Source organism: Peromyscus maniculatus, chromosome 4 (assembly GCF_049852395.1).
Source record: "Peromyscus maniculatus bairdii isolate BWxNUB_F1_BW_parent chromosome 4, HU_Pman_BW_mat_3.1, whole genome shotgun sequence".
Taxonomy (NCBI): domain Eukaryota; kingdom Metazoa; phylum Chordata; class Mammalia; order Rodentia; family Cricetidae; genus Peromyscus; species Peromyscus maniculatus.
This window is the reverse complement of record NC_134855.1, coordinates 85,112,172-85,135,423: the sequence shown is the minus strand read 5'-3', so window position 1 is coordinate 85,135,423 and position 23,252 is coordinate 85,112,172. Positions and strand designations below refer to the sequence as shown.

The 23,252-nt window shown below is 40.0% G+C and overlaps 1 long non-coding RNA gene across 1 annotated transcript in view; it reads left to right on the top strand.

Annotated features, from left to right (window-relative positions):
- Positions 1–22,246, top strand: part of LOC143272944 (uncharacterized) — a 54,749-nt gene extending 32,503 nt beyond the window's left edge. Inside the window, exons 3-4 of the long non-coding RNA XR_013050631.1 lie at positions 14,555–16,859; positions 21,929–22,246. This is a non-coding gene — a long non-coding RNA (uncharacterized LOC143272944). The remainder of the gene's footprint in view (positions 1–14,554; positions 16,860–21,928) is intronic.
- The last annotated feature ends 1,006 nt before the right edge of the window (positions 22,247–23,252 follow it).

Genomic DNA, 23,252 nt, shown 5'->3' with positions numbered 1-23,252 from the left:
TGTTTACATGTATGTATGTTCATGTGTGTGGTCATGTGTGTGTGTGTGCTATGTATGCAGAAAGCAGAAGCTGATATTGAATGTTCTCCCTATTGTGCCCACCTTTGTTTTTGGACGTAGTCTCTCCCTGGATCTGGAGTTCACTGATAGGCTAGAAGAGGTAGCAAAGACAGTTGTTGTGACTCTCATATTTCCAAGTCTCCAGGGCTAGTGTTACGGGAGCCCCATGCCTGGCTTTTTACATGGGCTCTGCAGATATGACCTCAGGTCCTTATGCTTTTCCAGCAAACACTTTACTGACTGAACCATCTCAACAGCTCCACAATTCTTCTTTCTGAAGATCATAATCAGCAATATGGCAATGAATGTGTAAGTGCTATCTCTACAAAAGTGTGCACATGTGTATATAGTTATATATATTTTCATGCTTATACATTTATTAAAAATTTCCTGACAAAATATGCACCATGTATACAACAATAACACATGCAGTACTCTTTTCAGTGAATGGCATAGTCTCAACTGTATCTTGCTATGTTCATTTGATCAACTCTTTAATGCTTACTTGAGCCAGTTGTTGTGAATGGTGCATAAGCATAGCTCCATCATGAATGTTGTTTGATCTTTATTAACTAGTAAGAACAAAGTGAATACAGAGTCATATGCTAGAACTTTATTTACCAATGAAATATAGGACTTTGTTACTGAAGTCAACAAAAGCTTTAAAACACTGATTACTTGCTTAAGTAGCTATAGACATGGCATACTTTTGAAGTACAGTCTATATCACCAACACCTTCCTCATCTCATTCTCGTCTATCTATCAAACAAAACAACAAACCAAACCTGATTTGGAGCCTTTGCCTATTTCTGTGGTATAGACCACATAAACCCTCATTGTGGCTGAATTAAGCTGCCAGTATTTTGCAGAATACAGAATGGGAAATCATGCCCAGCAATGTTAGTATTTTTTGCTTGGAGATACAAAATCAGGGATGATATTCAGTTTGTGAAATCATTAGTAGTGATGGGCTTTCCATATTGATCATCTACTTTATTTTTATTTTTATTTTTTTTTTTGGTTTTTCGAGACAGGGTTTCTCTGTGTAGCTTTGTGCCTTTTCCTGGAACTCACTTGGTAGCCCAGGCTGGCCTCGAACTCACAGAGATCCGCCGGGCTCTGCCTCCCGAGTGCTGGGATTAAAGACGTGTGCCACCACCGCCAGGCTATCATCTACTTTTAATATGACTTATTTTAACTTTAAATTCATACAATGAAAACTTTAACAATGGCTGTATATTACAACTAATTACTAAATTCCTCTATATTTAATCACAGCCTTTGCAAGTAGTATAAATCCCAACACACTAGTCCAGGCAGTGTTTGGTTTTAGCAGAATATTCTGGGACTCTTTTCTTTTCTCTTTCCATTCCTATTCATTTCATTCTTTCATTTTAAAGACAAAGTCTCCTGAATCCAGTGCCTCATATATGCTGGGTAGGCATTTTATCAACTGAGCTACAACACTCCATTTTTCTGGCTTAACATCCCAGAGTAGAATGAGTGAGATGGAGGACTTCAGTAAGGGTAGGACTTTGCCTTCCCATACTGTTATTTCATATCTTCATCCTCATGAGACACTTGAAGTCTCAAAATGCTGACTTGTGAGCAGCAAACTGTTTGAAGTTGAAGGCTATTCAGATTTTGCATATGCTATCTTTGTTGAAGGCTTCCTCACCTTGTTATAATTTCAGAAAGAGGGAAGAGACTCCAGATCCTACATGTACTCATAGCTCCTTGATTCACAGTGGATCCTGTCTTTAAAAGAATTCTTGAAGTTTTGTTCCTTCTTGTGAGACAACTCAGAAGTTGTAGTGTACAAGTAAAGTGTGTTTACCTAAGTATGGAGGTTAAACTTCAACAGGAAGAGCTGCAAAGAGGATGGTCTTGTTTTCTAGCACTTTAATACTTTCATGAACTCAGTGCATTTGAATATAAATAAACAGGAAATGCTTAAGTTAACTAATAGTCTTGGAGAATGACTACATGGTATTGAACTTATTAACCCAAGTGTCAGCTAAGGGTAGCCATTGTGTAGTCAATGTTCTCTAGAAGAACAAAGGTAATGTATTAAAATATGATTTATTAGGTGCTGGAGAGTTCAATAATGGCTGCCTGCATGAGAGAGAGAGAGAGAGAGAGAGAGAGAGAGAGAGAGAGAGAGAGAGAGAGAGAGAGAGAATAGAGCAGATGCTCAGTTCATGGACCTCAGCAATCTCAGGTTTCAGCCGAAGAGTTGAGAGTTTTTGGAGAGCTCCTGGTCTTCCTTCCATGTCAGAAGCCTATAGAAACTGGGATTTGACATTAGTAAATGATGACAGAAGTTGCAAGGGAGAATATATGTACTCACTAAATGGAAGTGAAGACAGGAACATAAGCATCACTGGTTTGTCATCAGACCTCCTTATATCTGGTCTGTCCACTTGTGGGTAAGAATCTGCTCTTTTCCTTTAACCCCTCCCAGAAATACCCCTTTAATCCAACTCCCCCCATTTCAGATCCAATCAAATTGATAAACAAGATTAATCATTATACCCTCCCCTGAACTTCAGAAAAAATGACTTTATGCTTCCAAACTTACATCTGCATGTACAATCTCTCAGTAAGAAATACAATCTTGTTGGCACTTCGGTTTGATAGTAGTGCAGTCCTTTTTGTACCTCAGACATTCTGAACACACACTAAACATGTTTTCCTGAGACTGAGATTATGGTACTTTGTTATATTCCAGTGGGAAGCCTTCTTTTCCTTCGGAGGATTATGTGCATAGGCAGAAGAGAATTGCCCATGGGGCTGTTTCCCATTTGCTCCAATTGTTACATGAGCATACTCTAGGTTGCCCAAAGGAGCTCCCTCTCCCTTCCTTCCTTCCTCTCTCATTCCTCCCTCCCTCTCTCTCTTCCTTTCTTCCTCTCTCTCTCTCCCCCTCTCTTTTGATCTCCCTCTCCTCTTCTCCTCACCCAGCCTCCCCACCCCCACCCCCACCCACATATGGTGACTTTAGTTGGTGTTTGCTCTGTGATCTCTCCACACTGGGCTTCTTCTGACACCTAAGCACAACACACCTTAAAATCCCTGAAGCAACCAGAAGGCTGGCGTTTCCTCCTGGCCCAAGGCAGTGCTGCAGCACAAGCCTGCCAGTGGGGGTGTTTCCTCAAAGTTGCAGCTCAGGCTGTTTCGTGGTGGTGCTTGTGTGACAACTCCATTATAAGGGTGTGTCACACAGCCATTATCCAGTCACATCTTAAGTGCAGCCCGCTGGGCTCAAATACCACTTTGGGAAGCAACAAATAATTTTGTGTTATTGGCATGGATCGCTGCAAGCTTCCTCCCGCTTTGGCACTCGTTTCTTCGGTCCATTGCTGTTACAGAAAGAAAACCCAGCATTAAACGTTTAATTCTGAAATATATTTCCTCAAGAGGTGTTCATTTGAGCTCCCTGGATTTCGAAAGTATTTTTCACCCTTGGCTGCAAGCTATATCAGCCCTAGGCATCCCAGCCGCAGGCCACTGAAGGATGAAGAATGAAATGATTGCTTTGAAGAGTGGATAATCATGGGTCTCAAGCACTTTGTCAACAGCATCAACAGCAGAGGGCAAGTGGGGAAGCTATCTCTGCTCCTCTGATGGCTAGAGGCTGGGGTTGCTGCTTATAATCAGAAACTGCAATCTTCCTCTTCTGTGGTGTAGATACTAGTAACCACTCAAGTGGAGTTTGTAGACACATTATGCAGATTTGGCTGTTGAAAAGCTTATTTTATTTATTTATTTTTTTTGGCTCAGATCTGTTTGGAATTGCAGTTTGTTTGCTTTCTAGCTGTGGAAAGCCTACAAGGTACCTCTTAGGTGACTTAGGGTGCTTGCCTGTTAAATGGTAATAATGTAGCCTTGGTGAATTTCCTATGAAGGTCAGATACAATGACATTTAAAGTACCCATGGCAGTACGTCCCACTGTTCATTAATACATGAGCAACTTCATCAGGACAGTTCCCTAACTCCTTTTGTCAGGTGAAAAAGGTTAAAACCCAGGCAGGCTTTGGTGTTTGCTTATGGAGTAGGTCACATGCAATGGACTACAGCCAGTGCTCTAGGACTCCCCAGTGAAGCTCAGAATTCCCTGGGATCCTGTTAGGAATGCATACACCTGGGCAGCCAATATCTCTGAGGATAGCATTCTGGAACCTTTGCTTAAGTGAGCTTTCCAGGTGCTACTTTGCATACCAGGGGTTACAAGGCACTGTCGGAACTGATGTCACCCAAAACTCTTTCCAATAAAGCATCTGCATTCTTACCCCCAACTGCAGAGTGAGCTCTCATCCTGGACAATCTGATGGGACTAGTCAGTTTGGGAACCCCCCAATCCATCCTTCCTCTGCTTTGCTACCCAGGCTATTTAATGTGAAAGTGAAAGCTTACCAGCCCCAAGCCAGGAATTACAATGTCTGTAGGGTAAAAAGCACCAAGGGGAATTTCTTTGCCCAATTTCACACTGGCAAAAGTGTCCATGCTTCTGGAACCCTGCGGCAGCACAGTGGGGAGTTTATGCCATGACCTCGCTCCACATTGTCTAGCACTTTACAGGATAATCCAGGACAAAGGGCCTATTTGATGGGTGGCAATGCTGGGACATGATCTTGATTTCTGACATTGATATTAGACACCCAAGTGATGCTCCAGGTGTCATTTGTTCATCACATCAAGACACTACCCTTTGGACTCTACATTAAGACTAATTTATACTAATTTAGTGTCTGGACTTGAAGCTGGGTACATTTAGTTTGGCCTTTGCTGTGCAACTACATACATGTGATAACCTATCCAGGAATTATTTACAGCTCTCAATGTTATCTTTTTCAGGGAAAGAGGTCAATGTACACACACACACACACACACACACACACACACGCACGCACGCACGCATGCACGCACACACGCACGCACATGCACACATTCATACATATACAAAGAATAAAAATCATATAATAATGACCATGATAGTAAGAACATGCTTTGATTACATATTTATTATTAAAATGTTATTACCCTAAATTCTTGCATTATCTTACTTAATTCTTAAAACCAGTCTTGCTAGGTCTGCTAATTTCTTGCCCTTATCTCTTCATATAATTTTTGGGCTTTGAAGCAGAGTCTTGATAACATAGTTCAAGTTGACTTCAGACTTGCAAGACATCTGCTTCAGATTTCTGGGAGTTAAGATGACAGGCATTGCTTCCCTTTACAAGTCTTTTGCCTCATTTTTCCCAACAAGTCAAGGCACACAATAAAAATTTGCCTATACTAACACAAATTGTAAGTGACAGGGCATAGATATGAACTAAAGCATTTGGTAACACTATTTCCCTAATGCTGCATAGAGTATGATAGAGAAGAAATATTCAGTGAATGCTCAACCTAAGTGGCTTTGAACCCTGCCTCCTTTGTTGTCTCTCTGCTCCTATTCTCCATCGAAGTCTCTACCTTGGACCATCATCTACTTCGACTATTGTTTTGAGGATCTGCTCCTGATTCTGTGTCCTTGCTCTGTTTCTTTTGGCTTCAAAGTATTCCAGCTACTACTCCCACAATGTCTTCAACCTATTTACTGACTTCCACCAACATCCTTCTTCTTCTTCTTTTTTTTTTACATGAACTTCCTCCTTTTCTTGTTGGTAAGTCAGTAATTCTGATCACAGACAGAGGAGACATACAAAGTGTGATTTAATTCCAAGGCTAATAGTTGTCAAGAAGTCTCCAAAGAATCCAGTTGTTCTACTCCATGGTTTAATGTCCCGACTTTTATTGCTGCTGTTCCAGGTATATCTGATGGCTCCTCTATCTCTTCTAAGCAAATATAGAACAAAATAGACCCTGGACTACTTTTGGATTCTTTTAAGAATCTCCCTTGTCATGGTGCTGAATTCCTTGTAATCAAAGTGTTAGTGGTCTGCTTACACCCCAAACAGATCCCCACTACTACCCATCCATCCCACACATAGCAAAATGCAGTAGCTGGCATGGGCATTCTCTCTTTTTTTTTCTGTTTGTTTAGCTCTTCATTTCTAGGAAAGTAGGACTGACTACAATAGCTCTTACTGAATACTAGAAAAGCAGTTCTCTTATATTGTCAATATGTTTAGAAATAATAATGTCTTAACTATAGTTACAAGATCTGTTGTGTACCAGACAATGTTCTAACATACTAGAAGACTTTTTAAACTAACAACAAATTCATTATCAAGATCAAGCATAACCCAACATTGAGAACAGAAAACCCAATGGAATATTCATAAAATTGCTCTGGTTACCAGGATGAAGAAGGAAACATTAAGGTCAGGAGTGGAGACAGAAAAAAATATTGTTGGAAAGTCAAGGACATCTGAGAAAACATCTGGTTGAACAAATTTAGGCAGAAGAGAGGTCAGAGAAAAAGAAAAATGTCTACTGAATGCTCAATTCCTAGTATTCATTTCCTATAGAACTGCATTTGGTTCTGCCACCAAGCACTCTCTCAGTCATCTTGGGCTTCCAAAACAAAATGTCATAGACTGTAGCAAGTCTTTCTCTGTCCTGCCAGCCAGCTCCCAAATAAGTACACATAGCCTTACTATTAATTATGAAAGCTCAGCCTTAGCTTCGGCTTGCCCCACTAGCTCTTATAACTTAAATTAACCTGTTTTTATAAATCTGTGTTTTACCGTGCAGCTTTTACCTTTCTTTCATTCTGCAAGTCCAACTCCCTCCATGTCCCTTTAGCATCTTCCCAGCTCCTCAATTATCTCTTCCTACTTCCTTTCTCTGCCTGGAAGTCCTACCTATGCCTCCTGTCTAGCTATTGGACATTCAGCTCTTTATTAAACCAACCACAGCAATATATCTTTATACAGTGTACAAATTTCTCACAACAATAGACTAGGTGGCTGTCTTACTTAGGATTTCTATTTGCTGTGAAGAGACACCATGACCATGGCAACTCTTGTGAAACTTTTAACTGGGACTGGACTACATACAGATCAGAGGTTTAGTCCATTATCATTAGGGCAGGAAGCATTGTGTCACCCAGGCAGACATGGTGCTAGAGAGGTAGCTGAGAATTCTACATCTGGATCTATGAGCAGCAGGAACAGAGAGTGACACTGGGCCTGGCTTGAACATCTGAAATCTCAATGACACACTTCCTCCAACAGGGCCAGAATTACTCCAACAAAGTCACACCTCCTAATAATGCCACTTGCTATGGCTCTATGGGGGCCATTGCCATTTAAAACACCACAAAAGTTTAAGTAACAATTTAGTTTCACAGTTGTGAAGGCTGATAAGTCCATGATCAAATTTCTTGTTGCTCTGACTCCTGGAGAAAAAATTGCTCCTAGCTTAGTTTTTCTCTGTGTCCACACACAGCTTCTGCTCAGTGCATTTGCACACAGAGAAAGACCTTTCTTCTTATAAAGTCACAATTTCATTGCATTAAGAGCTCACTCTTGTGGACTCATTCACATTCTCTAAAAGCCATATCTCTAAAATATGGTTACATTGAAGGATAGGGACTCAACATCATGAATTTGAGGAAGCACAGCTTAATTCACAGTGGGTCCTATGAGAAAAGGCATATTTGGGCTTCCAAAACAAAATGTCATAGACTGTCATTGGAAAGAAGAGAAAATTAATGCTTAGACATAGCAATAATGTGGCCATGACCTCAAATATGAAACTTGGTGAACTGTGGATTTAACCCAGAAGCAATGACTCCAGCCCAGGCTACCCATTATTCCCAAAGTCAAAGGGCACTTTGCAAATGGGATAAAGTTCAGAAAAATTACATGTGTGTGGTGATATTGTGTTCCCCAATTTATTGTGTACCTTAATAAACTTACCTGGGGTCAGAGAACAGAACAGCTGCTAGATAGACATAGAGGCCAGAAAATGGTGGCACACACGCCTTTAATCCTAGCATTCTGGAGGATGGATCTCTGTGAGTTCAAAACCACACTGGAAGCAGCCAGGCATGGTGACATATGCCTTTAATCCCAGGAAGTGATGGCAGGAAGCAGAAAGGTATATGAGGTCCAGGAACTAGAGCCTGGTTAAGCTTTTAGGCTTTTAGCAGCAGTTCCGCTTAGATTCCATTCGGATGAGGACTCAGAGGCTTTCAGTTTGAGGGAACAGGATTGGCTGAGAAGTTGGCAAGGTGAGATTAGCTGTGACCTGTTCTGTCTCTCTGATCTTTCAGCATTCAACCCAATACCTGGCTCCAGGTTTGTTTTTATTAATAAGACCTTCTAACAATTTGTGCTACACATGTGGGTTCCTGGTGACATGGTACCAAGTCTGACCTTTTGGATCATGTCACTGTGTAAACCATTGCTAGCTGGGTGTAGCCATACGTTTCTCCCGACCCACCTGGCCCCTGTGTTCTGGTGTTTCTCCAATCCCACCCAGCCCATGGTCCCATAGCCACTTATAAAATAATCATTCAGAGACTTACTATTGATTGCAAATTATATGGCTTATGGCTCAGGCTTCTTATTAGTTAGTTCTTATAACTTAACTCAATCCATAGCAATTAATTTATATATCTCCATGAGTTCTGTGGCTTTACCTGCATCCCATTACATGTTGCTCCTTGGAGGGCGGTTGGGTGTCTCCTCCATCTCCACCCTTCTTCCTCTCATCTTCAGTTTGAAAATGCCATCTAATCTACCATGCCCTGCCATAGGCCAATGCAGCTTTATTCATCAACCAATCAGAGCACCACATACTCACAGCTTACCAAAAGACATCCCACAGCAGCTGGGCATGGCTTCTCTATTACTCTTTCTCTGCCTCTGCTTCTGTTGAATGGTTGGTTCCAGCAGGTGTTTTGTCAGTCTATGAAGAAATTGCAAATGCTGGGAATTCAGAGTGGCCTCCTGTAATTCTTTTCTGCCTATGACAGCAAGATCAAGCCTTTCAACATTTCACTGGATGCCACCAGTGTGGTTAGTGAAACCAGCACCTCACCAGAAACCTGGTGGCAACTGCTTTAGGCAACCTTTCTAGTTGGCCAGCTTTAACCTTTTGTTATTTGTAGCAATATATCAAACAGGAGAGTCTCTGATAGAGATCAACTTTGTCCCCACCCCACCCCCACGATATATCTGCAGAAAGCTTTCTTGCTCATTTTGACAGTCTCCCCCCACCCCCGCCCCTAGGGGACATAAGCAAATGTCCATCCCCTCTTTATAAACCATGAATGGCAAACCAAAGTGTGATTCTACTGAAGTTGTTGCAGAACCAATGTGTTTATTGGGTTTGTTTATAGACTACAGGTGATCCCCAAAGCAGTTGTACCACCAGAAAGTCTCATGCACCACTGGATGATGATTTCTCTATAGCTGCATATAAATAATCCCTTCTTCTCTCAACTATCCGTGGTGTATATACTCTCTTGCCTCCTGGTATCACAAGGCCATGTCCAATTGAGGCAGAATTATATACACTTGGCCGAGTAGTATAGGAAGGAGCAACTAGAATCTCTGGGTGAGTATCCAATAACTCTTTCAAACCTTCCTTCTCTGAGGGAACATCAAGAGTCTACAAACTCTTTGGGGGAGGGGTTCCTGTCATCATGCTCCTCTGACAAAGATGATGGCTGTTATACTTGGAGGATAGAACTCTACAACTTTGCTGTACTAAGAATATTGTAAGCAAGAACTCATCCTTTTTTTTTTTTTAAATCTGTTCAGCCTGTGAATATATGCAGGGGCAGTGTTCACCTTGTCAGGAAGAATCATCTCTTGCTGAGGAGAGGAGAATAAATCACTTGGTGAGGTCAGCCATTGCTATATCCTTCAGTGCTAGATGTAGACATGGGGGCATGGAAAACTAAGAATAGATCTCCTGCAAATAGACCTTAGAAATGTACATATCAAATGCAAATCAAGGAAGAAGAAACAGTGCCACCCTTTATTAGGATGGCAAAAATGTTTTTAAAACCATTCAAACCTTCAGTTTTGGTGAGCGTATATTAGATTGCTCTCTGAATTTATTTGTATAGTCTTTCCTGGGGGCAATATAGCATCATGATTCAAAAGCCTCAAAGGGCACCTGCCCTTTGGAAAAATCCAGTCTACTTTAGAAGAGTATTAGAAGGAAATCATATATCTGAACAAATATTTTGTTATGAGCACAGCATTTATAAGCCTGAAAATTGGAGTAGGGAAAGGCTAGCAATGCCAGAGTTAAGTAATATATGACACATTACAAGTAAGAAATATCTATATATAAGAACCTCGTCTATTACATTTCCACCAATATAAGAAAATACTTTCAAGAGTTAAATTAAAACTCAACACACTACCAGTTAGTATTTGCAACCTGACTTATTGTTTGTACTGGATGCATTAGATATATTTAAATCCAGAAATTTATAGATTTAAGTTGCTCAATAGTGGTTTCATATAGCAGTTTTTCTTTAATTTTCTGTTTATTTATTTAGCTATGTGTATTTATCTTTGGGTGTTTTAACTGGCATGTATGTGCATGTGTAGGAGGTTGTTAGAGGTCCACCTCATTAGGAGCTAGTTTGTTCATCTTATGTTTTGAAATAGAGTTTTTTGCTAAGACTGTGAGCTTACTATTTTTAGGCTAGGTCGGTTGGCCAATAAGTTCCAGGCAGAGCTACAGCCTCTGCCTCCCCAGTGCTGGAATTATAAGCACATGTTGTGACCATGTCTGGCTTTCTTAGTATAGATGCTGAAAATACAGCTGGGATTCTCATGTTCCCAAGGCAAGAACTTTAATAGCTAAGTTATCTCCTCTGCCCTGCCTTCTCTCTATCTTTAACATACTTCTCTGTTAACTTTCTCTCTCTCTCTCTTTCTCTCTCTCTCTCTCTCATCATGTAAAAACAAATTTACATTAAACTTATAGAAACAAATAGTCATTTAGAAATCAAACAGCTCTACAGACATGGACAAAGAATCAAGGCCCATTCGCTTCTCCATCATCTCTATCCTCTTGCCACCTTCCATCTTTTCTTTCACACTCCAGATCCTGTTATTAACCATCCATTGTACTGCATAGTTATCTGGCATGGAATATTAGAAACTTTCCAGTGATTGTGTATGGCTTGGGAATGAAAAAGTAAACACATTTACTAAAAAGATGGAAACACAAGATGGGAAAAACCTCATCTTTATATTACAAACAGGCTTAATTTTTCACTCCTTTGCCTGTAATAAAGGACTATGGTTAACATCTGAGCTCTTGCTAATGTTCACACTATGAACATGGTGAAAATTACTAGTATAAATTATATTTATTTCTGACTGATATTTGTGCATATTCCTTGCACTAGGGATTCTAGCTCATCAGTGAAAATATATCTGGACTATATTAATATCATCATATTAATATGTTATTATTGAAATATATAATTAAATATATGTTATTATAAATTATATTCACAATATTATAAAATATTATTAGTATTTTAAGATTAATTATATTTCCTCTTCAGGAACAAATCTACAAATATTTTGATATCATAACTTCAGTTAAAGCAATCCTTCCTTTGCCATCCTTCCTGAGTTTACTTGCACCTGTTTAAATCCCAGAACTAGTGGTAGAAAATTATCTGACTTCTACTTTTCACTTTTCCTACCCTTATGTTATTTAAAACCATCCGTGTGTCCCTAAAGGGTGACACCACTCAGTTTTGCAATGACAATGTTGTGTTGTTTTTTGTCACTTCTATTTTCTCCTCTGGAATTAATTTAAATGAATATTAGCATAGCCCTCCACAGGGTCTAATCTATTTAAGTTCACTAAAGTTAACTAGACTAATTTCATTATATCATCATTGATGATGCAGTTCTTATCCTTGGGGAGGCCAGAGTTCTTTGTTTTGAGAATGTCTCGGGATTATATCAGTCTGGAATGCAGAGATCAGTTTGCTAGGCTGGAGTTTGTGTTTTCATTGCTGCCCACACCATTTCTAGCCCTTTAAATCAGCCAGTTGTATCTATGTACTTTCAATTGATTCTAAATAGCTCTGACCTCACCGAAGAATTATTATGGATTTTCCCAGACCTGCAGTTCCTGTCTCTTTCTTTTCCTCCAATTTGCCTGTGTGCAAACTCTGATCTGTAGTGGGTAGCTGTTCCAACTTTGACCTGGAAATACTACCCCCAGTGAGGTTTCCAGTAACTGTCACACCTACCTATGACCTGCCCCTGAGGCAGGGCTGAGACAGGAGCCCTTAAGACCCAAGATCCAGATGTGCTGGCTCCTCTTGGTTCCTAGTGATCCTGGCTGCTAGATGGTCGACTGAGTGGAGATCTCCAGAAAACGCAGCTGGACTGCACCTCACTTCTCCCAGATCCTATTACCAACCGCTTTACTAGCTTTAAGTTACCCCCACAAAATAAATCCCCATTTTAGCTATGTGGAGTTGCCTTAATAAATCCCCCAATACCAATTCTATGTATTCTAACATTTGTATCTGTCAAGACTCAAATGCCAACAAAACTGTCACTAAAGGATAATGGTATGAGTAAGCTTAGAAGTAACAACTATGTGGTGTGGTTACCTGTTGTGTGATATTTTATTTGTGTTCTGACAAATAAAGCTTACCTGGAGATCAGAGGGTGGAGCTAGCCACTAGTTCACCATAGAGGCCAGGCAGTGGTGGCTTATACCTTTAGTCCCAGCACTTAGGAGGCTCAGGCCTTGGATCCCAGCACTTGGGAGGCCCATACCTTTATTTCCAGCACTTGGGAGGCTCATGCCTTTCATCCCAGCACTTGGAGGTTCATATCTTTATTTCTAGCACTTGGGAGGCTCATTCCTTTAATCCTAACACTTGAAAGGCTCACACCTTTAATCCCAGCACTGGGGATGTGAAGACAGGAATGTAAGTCAGGTGGAGATAGAATGTCAGGCCCATTTGGTTTGAGGATCTAGAGAGGTAAGAAGTCACTAGTGGCTGCTCCTTTGCTTCTCTGATTTTCAGGTCATCACTCCAATATTTGATTCCTGATTTTTATTGATAAGACTAATTAAGTTCATTCTTCATATGGCACCTGGCATGGGCAAGACTTTTCACATAAAGCCTGAAAAGGCTTTAAAAAGGATTCTAAACTCTCTCTCTCTCTCTCTCTCTCTCTCTCTCTCTCTCTCTCTCTCTCTCACACACACACACACACACACACACACACACACAATGGAGTCAAAACTCAGCTTCTTAGTAACTGGTTTTTCTTGAGTAGACTTTGTGGTGGTATTGTGTTCCCCAAAATATTTTGCACCCTAATAAACTTATCTGGGTTCAGAGAACAGAACAGCCACTAGATACAGAGGCTAGAAAATGGTCGCACTCATGCCGTTAATCCTAGCATTCCAGAGGCAGAGATCTACCTGGATCTCTGTGTGTTCAAGAATACAGCCAAGCATGGTGACTCATGCCTTTAATACTAGAAAATGAGCCTTTAATCCTAGGGAATGATGGCAGAAAGCAGAAAGGTATATAAGGCATGAAGACCAGGAACTAGAAGCTTTTGGCTGGTTAAGCTTTCAGGCTTTTGAGAAGCAGTTCAGCTGAGATTCATTCAGATGAGGACTCAGAGGCTTCCAGTCTGAAGAAACAGGATCAACTGAGGAATTGGCAAGGTGAGGTAGTTGTGGCTTGTTCTGCTTCTCTAATCTTCCAGCATTCACCCCAATACCAGGCCCTGGGTTTGTTTTTATTAATAAGAACTTTTTAAGATTCATGCTACAAGGCTTTGTTTTCTAGTGGCAAGCAAAGGTGAGGCTCCTTTATGAGGTTGCTTCCTGACTCAGTGCAAAAACTCCATGGCAATTTTAAGAGGCTCTGCTAACAAACACTTAAATGGGGTTTATGAACAGTGGCTAGCATGCTGCTCAATGACAGCATGGACCCAGAAGCTCCCCAGAATTGGGGTGGTGAACATGGCTCTGGCCAATGCCTCTGCCATGAAGCTGGGCTCTTAGGAAACCAGGTAGGGTAGAGCCAGTCACCAGGGCAGAGGTGGAGGCCTATCCATGCCACTTAGCAATTTAAAGGCTCATGTGGTCAGAAAAAGATAGAGATACGCAATAAAGACAGATTCACATTGGAAAAAAACTCTAAACAGTTTACAGTATGTTTGAAAAATGTGCATAGTCTTGGGAGAGAGAAGACAAAGGGTAGAAACAATCATGGATTAAAAATGATTTAAAAATAATAGTAAAGTCCTTAAAAAGGGAATAGAGCAATAAAAAGATGATAAGCCATGTAAAGATGGAAATTACACAGAGTCTGGACTCTATTTTTTATTGTATTGTCTTTGGATTTTTTTGACTGTTAATGGGTAAATGATAACTGCTAATAGAAATTTAATTTTGAAAGTTACTAAATTAAACCAACCTGTATATTTTAAAAAATATCTTGGCTTCAAAATTTAAGTCAAAAGATATGTTATTTTGAGAAATAGGTTCTGCTTTTGTTTCCACAGGAAATGAGAGGCTCTGGATTCATTCTGGGTTGAAAAAAATCAGATTTGATTGAGGAAGACCCCCTGAAAAAACTCCAATGGGAGTAGATGGCCCAGATGATCCAACATTTCAGAGTGCCTCTGTTGCAGTTTCCTCTGAGTTCTACACCCAGAACAGATTCAAGGCTGCTGGCTGAGATGATCCATCCTCACAGAATTCTCCAGTCAGGACTTGACCATAATCCTGAATTTTCTCAGGTTCCCCAAAGATTATCAGCACTCCCAATCAGCAGGAAGTAGTATCGAGAACTATGCCATGTTCCCAAAAGATGGGTCATCAATATTATTATTTAAAGGGGGTTGGGTACAAGTTGTTATTGGTAATGGTCAAGAAAAAAGCTGAACAAAGGAGAGTAGATTCAGAGATCTTGTAAAAAGAAAAGGGGTGATATAGAAATATGGTAATACAAGTTAGGAAAGAAAGTTAATTAGGTACAAAACTTTGGGCTCACCAAGATAGGATAGATAATGGAGTATTTTCTCTGAATTTCTCAAATGCTAATGAACTAGATAGTGTTAATATAATTATTGACTGTATATATTTGTATATAGTTATTGTACTTATTGTTTATAGTTTTTCTATGTTAGTTAAAACCTTCACTTTTTATTTAGACAAAAGGGGGAAATACTGTGTGACATTTTGTTTCTGTTCTGACAAATAAAGCTTGTCTGGAAATCAGTGGGTGGAGCTAGCCACTAGTTAACTATAGAGGCCAGGTGGTGGTGGCATATACCTTTAATCCTAGCTCTTGGGAAGCTCGTGCCTTTGTTCCCAGCACTTGAGAGGCTCACACCTTTAATTCCAGCACTCAGGAGGTAGAGACAGGATCTCAGGCCCATTTGCTCTGAGGATCTAGAGAGGTAAGAAGTCACTAGTGGCTGCTCCTTTGCTTCTCTGATCTTTCAGGTTATTACCCTGATATTTGACTCCTGGTTTTTATTGATAATTAGATTTTTATTGACAATTAGGTTCACACTTCAGCAACCCACCTCCCTCCACCCCAGAATACACTGCTAATAACTGTGGACTTCTGTCTGCTAAACCCAGGTGTGGTCTCTCATCATTCTCAATAAAGCTCTTTAAGTCATCACTACCAATTGAGTGGATGAGATATGAGACAAATTCAACTTTTCTTCTTGTTTCTGGAATGATCCTCTTGGTATTTTTTCTCTTTTTAAACAACTGCTGATATAAATTCACCTTTGAACCCTTTAGAACCCAGGCCCACCATAGACCATTTGGTAGGAGCCCTAGTCTCTTCCCATATTGTAGGGATCTTTGATGAATTAAACTTTAGATTCTAACCTGAGAACTTCAGATCACAGATCCTTCGCTCGAAAGCTACTTCACCATTTCAAAGCATGACTTGTTAAGTGAAGTTGTCAGCTGGTGAAGCATATACTCCTTCATTCCCCAAACCATAAAGCTCTTATTTTTTAATGATTAGACATGTCAACTACACTATGTGCTGGCACAATGGGAGACACAAATTAACAGGATACAGTTGGTTCCACTGTAAAGTTAAAGGACATTTATAAGAGAAGGCCTAGCAAGTGCCACATTATATAGTAATCTGAAAAGATCTTGGAGGAGGATTGGAGACTTTTAGAAGTTCATAGAAAGGTGACCAAAAGCAGGGATGGGGTCACAGGTCAGGGAGCAATCAAGGTATACGTTGACTCTGCTGATTACCAGGTGTGTGACCTTGGCTATGCTAATGTGCCTTTGGGAATCTTGGATTCTTCAGTTGGAAATCTGCAAGTAATTGTAGTGAGGATTGGATAAAGACAAGAAAATGAAGAGAACCCCCAGCTCTATCAGTTAGCTATAGATAGCTCCAGGGTTAAGTCATAAGAAGAGAAAAAAGTAACCTTTGATACTGGTGCCTCCATGTCTCTGCCCAGATCAGGCACCTGGGAAGACCAGTGTAAGATCTGTGGGATATGTAAGAAAGTATGGTCCTTGTTAGTACCTGTGCCTAAGTCCCACCCTGTCCCTCAGATTCAGTAAGAGGCACCTAGGAAACAAACACATCATAGTTGCTCAATCAAATGTTTAATTCAACAATACAAAGAATCAACGCAAGGCAAGTAGCTGTGCCCTGGCTTGACTTTGCTAGGCAGCTCATTTTTTCTTGTCACCTATCACTGCTTATGTCCTCCTTCAGAAGCATCTGCCATGGAGACTCTGAAGAAGAGGAAGACTAGGAGAAGGGAGACAAGCAGCGGGTAGAAGAAAGGTTGCAATAGATAAAGAGCAAAGAAGGTTGGTTTCGTTGAGCAGCAGTTATATCTGCAACAGCTGAAATGTCATGGTTGAGAACCCTTTGTGAAAGGGGCCTGCAGTCTGGTCCACATGGAGAAAGCTCAGCTTTCTTTTTTACTTCCTCACATGGTGTTGCTAGGTATGGTGGTTTTAGAAATAGTCTGTACTTAAACCCCAGGAAGCAAGTCAGCAAACCCTCAGGCACTCTCAACTATTATGGAAACGAAATGTTTCCTGTGACCTTAGACCCTCTTAGTCTTCTCCACGTTAATGTTTCTCCTTAAATCCATCTCTTCGTAACACTCTGAGACTGTGTGACCTATTGTTGGCTTCACGTATCTTGCAAGGACGATATAAAGATGCGATGCCATGGAAACCAGTTTGGTGACTGAATTCAGTATGCCTCAGTTCTGGCAACCTACCAATTAGATTCGCTTATAAGTCATTACAAGTCAGGATTACATCCCTTAGGGTTTTGATTTAATTTCTTTAGGTCAAGACCCAGGATTGGGTCATGTTAAAGGTTCCCCAGCAGATTCTTCATGTACAGTTGGGGTCTAACATCATTAATTTGATTAAACTCATTCTGGGAAGAAAATACTTAGCCATAATTTGCCCATTGATCATGCATGTTAAAAATGTTGGAGAAAATTAAAGTAGAAAAACAAACTAAACTCTTTTCTTATTTGTTGGAAATATATAATCACATTTTTAAAAAGCTAAGCCAAAAGGTAGCATTCATATCCAAGATGATCCTAGATAGACATTTTTATTTTCCTTTTTTTGTTGTCAAAAAGGTTTGGCTTATTATTTGTGGTATTGTATAAAGATAGAGAAGCTCTGAGGATTTGAAACTGGTCCTAGGATTAAAAATTTGAAAGGATTTGTGTTGAATTACAAAACAAAAACACTGTCTAAATTTAGCAAAAGTAATTTCCCAATGAGTTATTGCTCAATATTATCTTTACATATTAAATCTTTGCCTCCCTAAAAGAGAAATAGAAGGGCTTTATGAATTTTTTTTAATATATAGGGCAGGCTCTGAATATACACACAGGCAGAAGAATTCAGACTTGCCTTAAAAGGAGAGACAGATCATCTGGTTTTTACCAGCAAATAAAACAAGAGCCTGAGAATGGAAGGTGGTGTTAGGAAGGCAAAGCCAAGTCATAGCTTCTTCCCTCTGCACCATTTCTTCATGTTGTTGAATTAAGCATTTGATGTTTATAAGTGACTGCTTTGAACTGGTTCTTAGAAGTAGGACTTAGCTAGGCACATGGATGAAAGGAGAAATTGTGGTAATAGGAAGGCCACCACGAATTCACATATCCTACAGTTCTTATACTGGTCTTATCAAATGCATGTCTGGGCAGAGATCATGGTGAGGCTAATTCATCTGTACTGTTGGTTTTTTTGATAAAGAGGAATTGGATTTAGGCTGTTTGGACTATGGAAGAGTCAATCTGATTGGCAAGCTCTGTGTACAGACATGAGGCAACTCTAACTCTAAAAAATTAGTAATTTTTAAAGAAACTAAGCCTTTGAGTACACCACCTTTTCCCCAAATCAGACTTTGTCTGATGACCACCTCTGAGAAGATGACTATCAAGATTATCAGGTACAAAGGACTCCAGTTCAACTGAAATTTCATATACACAGCAAATATGTATTAAAGTATAAGTGTGTTTCATTTTGACCCAAAATGTGTATGCATAAACAAAACAAAACAAAGCAAAACAACAACAACCAAACAAACTCCTATTTTTTGTGGTCTTGAAATTCAAATATAAATATATTTAAACAGTTTCTATCACTCTTCTTCTTCTTCTTCTTCTTCTTCTTCTTCTTCTTCTTCTTCTTCTTCTTCTTCTTCTTCTGCTGCTGCTGCTGCTGCTGCTGCTGAATTTTATAATCCTATCTGGAACTTTCTTCCTCCTCCATCCTCCTAAATTTCTTTCTTCTGTGTTCATGTAGGGCTTAGCACCTGGCACTGTGATTAACCAGTAATATTCTTGACCTTTTGCTCCACAAGGTGCAGGGCTCAAGGAGTCTAACACAAATAAGCTGTCAGAACAGTTGATTGAGAGGATGACAAATGTAACAAATATATCGAACACAAACTGTGGCTGATTCACAAGGAACTTTCCTGCACTGAGAGAAGCAATTCCACATGCGGCTGACACTGGTCTTACATGGAAATATTTCTGGGGCTGGCCTGAGCTTTGTTCATGAGAACTTCCCTCTCCATTCTGGTCTTACAGAAGCACAATGAAGCAGCTTGTGTTGCCTTCCCACCCTCTGGTGGGTCTGGGCTGGGTTATTAGGCCAGCAGAGTTGAGAGGTACATATTGTAGCAGGTGTTTCTCTCTCTGCTGCTGAGACATCCAAAGGCACTGTCTGCCTGCTGTACCTCAAAGCTGAAAGCCATTGAATCAGATCCTGTAGGGGGTGGTGAGGGCATAGGTTTCCTTTGACTTTGCGTTCTTGCTGTGTGCAAATGTCAGAAATTGATAAATTTTAGAAAAAGGAACTGGAGACAAAAAGAAAAATCTAACCTTGAATGCTGACTTATTCCCATTGTCGTGAGCAATGCATGATTCACCTACACGTTGATACCTCCTGGAAAGCCTGTGTCATGTCTCCATTTGTGAATTTTCAGAAACCAATTCTAGTTTTTCTCTTTATGAGAACAAGTACAGGATCCATGGAGTTGACTGGCATTGTCTAGGAGAAAGGACAAAAGTGGGAGAGCCATATGTGAGTGTAGAACTTAATGTATGTTAAACACCAAGCAATGATGTCAGGCTTCAGGAAATAGCAGACAAAGACTAGGAAGGACTTACAGGTACCCCAGATACAGAGTGAGGTGGGAATACTGCCTGAGTTTCTTTTCTTGTTGTTGTGACAAAATAGTCTGACAAAAGCAACTTAAGGAAGCATTCTGGTTAATTTTTATTGTCCACTTGGTACAGCCTAGGATCACCTGGGAAGGGTGAAACTCAATGGAAGAATTCCCCAGGTCAGTTTGGCCAGTGGTCATGTTTGTGAGTGATCATCTTGACTGATGATTGATGTGGAAGGGCCCAGTGATTAATATGGGAAGGTCCAGTATTCTGAGGGCTAGGTCCCACCATCAGTAGGCAGGTAGACTTGGTCTGAGCTATGAAATAAAGCTAGATGATAAGATAATCTTTCATAGATATGCCAGAAGTCTGTCTCCCAAGTGATTCTAAATTTCCTCAAGTTAACACCACTAACCATCACACACACTATGTGCTTGAGTAGTGCAGATACATATAGTTGACAAAGCCAACACTCAATTTGTCTAATTTTTAATCACCTCAACAGTGAGACCTCTTGAATCTTCTGATTCTGAAGCCTTTGTTGTCAGTGAGGGCCCTTTGGAAAGTATTCATGAAAAATTTCATGCATTGAGCTTCTCAGGTGTAGTTATACTCAATTTTCCATTGAGTATACCTCTTCCCATGTAATCCTAGGCTGTATGAAGTGAACAATAAAAACTAACCAGAATGCTTCCTCCATAAGTATAGTGCTGAGCACACTGTGCCTCCTAATCTTCCCTATTTTCCAGATCTGGTAATGCACAGGCATCCCTCTCCTCCTTCTTAGCACCTGATATAAATGAATACCAGGGTATCAGTCAAGAGTGAGGAGGTTTTTCTGTGAAGCTTAGAGTCTCATGGACAGCATGAAGAGTGAGCTTCCCAATGCTTAGTCCATCCAGAGCCTCTAATATGCCCCATCACATCTTAGCTGTTGGGTGTGAAGACTAGGAACAGAGCATCAATAATTAAAGGTACAATCACAGCTGAAGCTTCCGTTAGTTATTTTTCTCCAACCCTGACATTTTATGAGTCAACAAAGCCAAAGCCGTCAATATGAAGCAGATTATTTTTAGCAGTTTCTTAACCAGTGTGCTCTATCTTTAAATTAAACATTGACGTTGGTTATTATTAAAATTCCATGGACAGAGAGGAGCCCATGTTAGTACAGTAAACACTGGGCTTTCATTACCTTGTTTTGAAAAAGCATCGACTCACTTGCTGTTCCCATCATACACAGCTACGTAAGACTAATGGATTGTGGATTTTCTAAGGATTAGTTGCTCAAGGTCAGGATCTGGATGTGTGGGTGTAGTTTGCACCATCAAATATTACTGCAGACTTTAACCTTTTTAGATTTGCAGTATCTTAGCCCTGACTTTATCTTATGATCATTTGATTAAGTTTGTCCCATTCTCTGATCACCAAGACTACAGATATAGCATACAAGTCAAAGTAAAACAGGACCCTCACTTTGGGAATTTAGGGATGTCCTTTGCAATGTGAAATAAGTCTCTGTGTCATGAAACTAGGGTTTGAAATTAGTTCCCTGGGTGTATTATAGTGGAAAGGATGCTGGTCTTAGAGCCAGAACTTTTGATTTCTGCTATCTGCCAGCTGCGTGCCATTGGACATATAATTTGGGATATTTACAAGACTTATAACATTTATCAAGTTATTTAGAATATTAGGCTTATAATTTTTTTTATTTAAAGTAGTTGTGTACAACCTTCCTGATGCTGTGATCCTTCATGTTGTGGTAACTCCCAACCATTAAATTATTTTGTTGCTACTTCATAACTGTAATTTTGATACTGTTATAAATCATAAGGTAGATATCTGATATGTGAAACCCATATGGGTCAAGACTCACAGCTTGAGAACAACTGATTTAAAAAGTCTTGGCTAGAGTAGAAATGCTAAACCTGCATCACACACCTGGTGAGATGAGTTAAGTGTTCATGGAGGAGGGTTTGGGAAGCAAGGCTAAGCTTCCTATTCAAACCTGATACCATTCAGGCTCCTACTAATGTTCTCCCAGAAAGAAAAGTCCTTACTGTCATGACAGCTTAAAAATCATAAAGAAAACCATACACAGATCAATGTGTTTTCCATTTTACCTATACCATGAAATTCTGTTTTTGTAGATGTCAAATGAATGTTGGAAATATCTCATCAGCATGCTGACTATCCGTATTACAATATCAAATTCTGTGTTTATCCCAGGAAGAAGTAAGCTGGGTTGAATCCTGTCATTCATTCAGCATAGTTTTGGAAGTAGAAGTTTGGGCTCTAGGATCAAATGACCCTACTTCACATCTGTGTAGCTTGAGCAAGTCACTTTATCCCTCTTACCTTTCTCCACTGGCATGATTGTGACTCCTCTTTCAGAAGTGAGGAAACTGATACAAGAAGACTCTGAAATGGGGAAGACAATGGTTTTCCAAATGGGATTTGATAGAGACTAAATGAACTAATGTTATAAAACACTTATTGTAGCTGACACATATGTGCTGAATAAATATTGATTGTTGTCATGAATTCATTCACCAAAACTTTTCTATGATTTTGCTACATGTCAATTATTGCTGTAATCTGAGTGTATGCCCTAAATGTTCAAGTGTTCAGAACTTGGTCCCAAGTGTGACGATATTAAGTGATGGCAGGACCATTAAGAAGTAGGTCTCATTGAGGCCCTTAGGTCATTAGGAATGTCACAAGAAGGTATTAATATGTATCTAGAGTCCTCCCAGGACCTTATATTTAGTCTGGTATCCTGTGCCAACATGATGTACATTTCTGCTATGCCATGTACAATGAAGTCCTTTTCATGAGCCAATGGCAGCACATGTCTTTTAACATCCAAAAGATGTGAGATAAAAAACAACCTTTTATTTAAAAATTACCCAGTCTCAAGCACTTTTTTAGAGAAACAGAAAGTATATAATACCATTGTAGCACCAGCTTCTGCAGATTCAGAGTGATGACATGGTCCCCTCCTCACAAAGATAGGCTAGTAGAGGGAGTAACCTTAGACAGCAAAGCAATATGGTGACCTGTGCTATGGCTTTGAGAGAGGTATGAGGAATTGGTGTAAAAGACACAGTTCTAAAAAATACATGAGACTCTTTGGGTGGGTTTGAAGTACTGAGACAGGGCTGGAGGATGGCCATGGAGAAAAGGAAGATGATGATTGATTCGGGTTACTCTTCAGTAGCTGATGTTTGCTGATGCCTCTCATTTGTGTGATATCTCCTAAGGTAGCTTCTGAGTCTGCTGGTAATGGTGTGTCTAGGACTGGCTCAGCCCCTTCCTCACTTCATTCTTGGCTTGTTCCATCCAATTGTGAAGATTATAACATGCACCTTCTGCCAAGTCAGGGCTTGAGGATTTACATTTGCTTGTATGTTATAGTTATTCCTATAACTCAAGGATTTCAGACATTAAAAAAAAGCCCCTGGGAAAAAAGGAGATGTAGGAGAGAAGCTAAAATATCCATAGTCTTTTCTAACAGCATTTAAACCCAAACAAGCTGTCTTCCTGAAAGCCA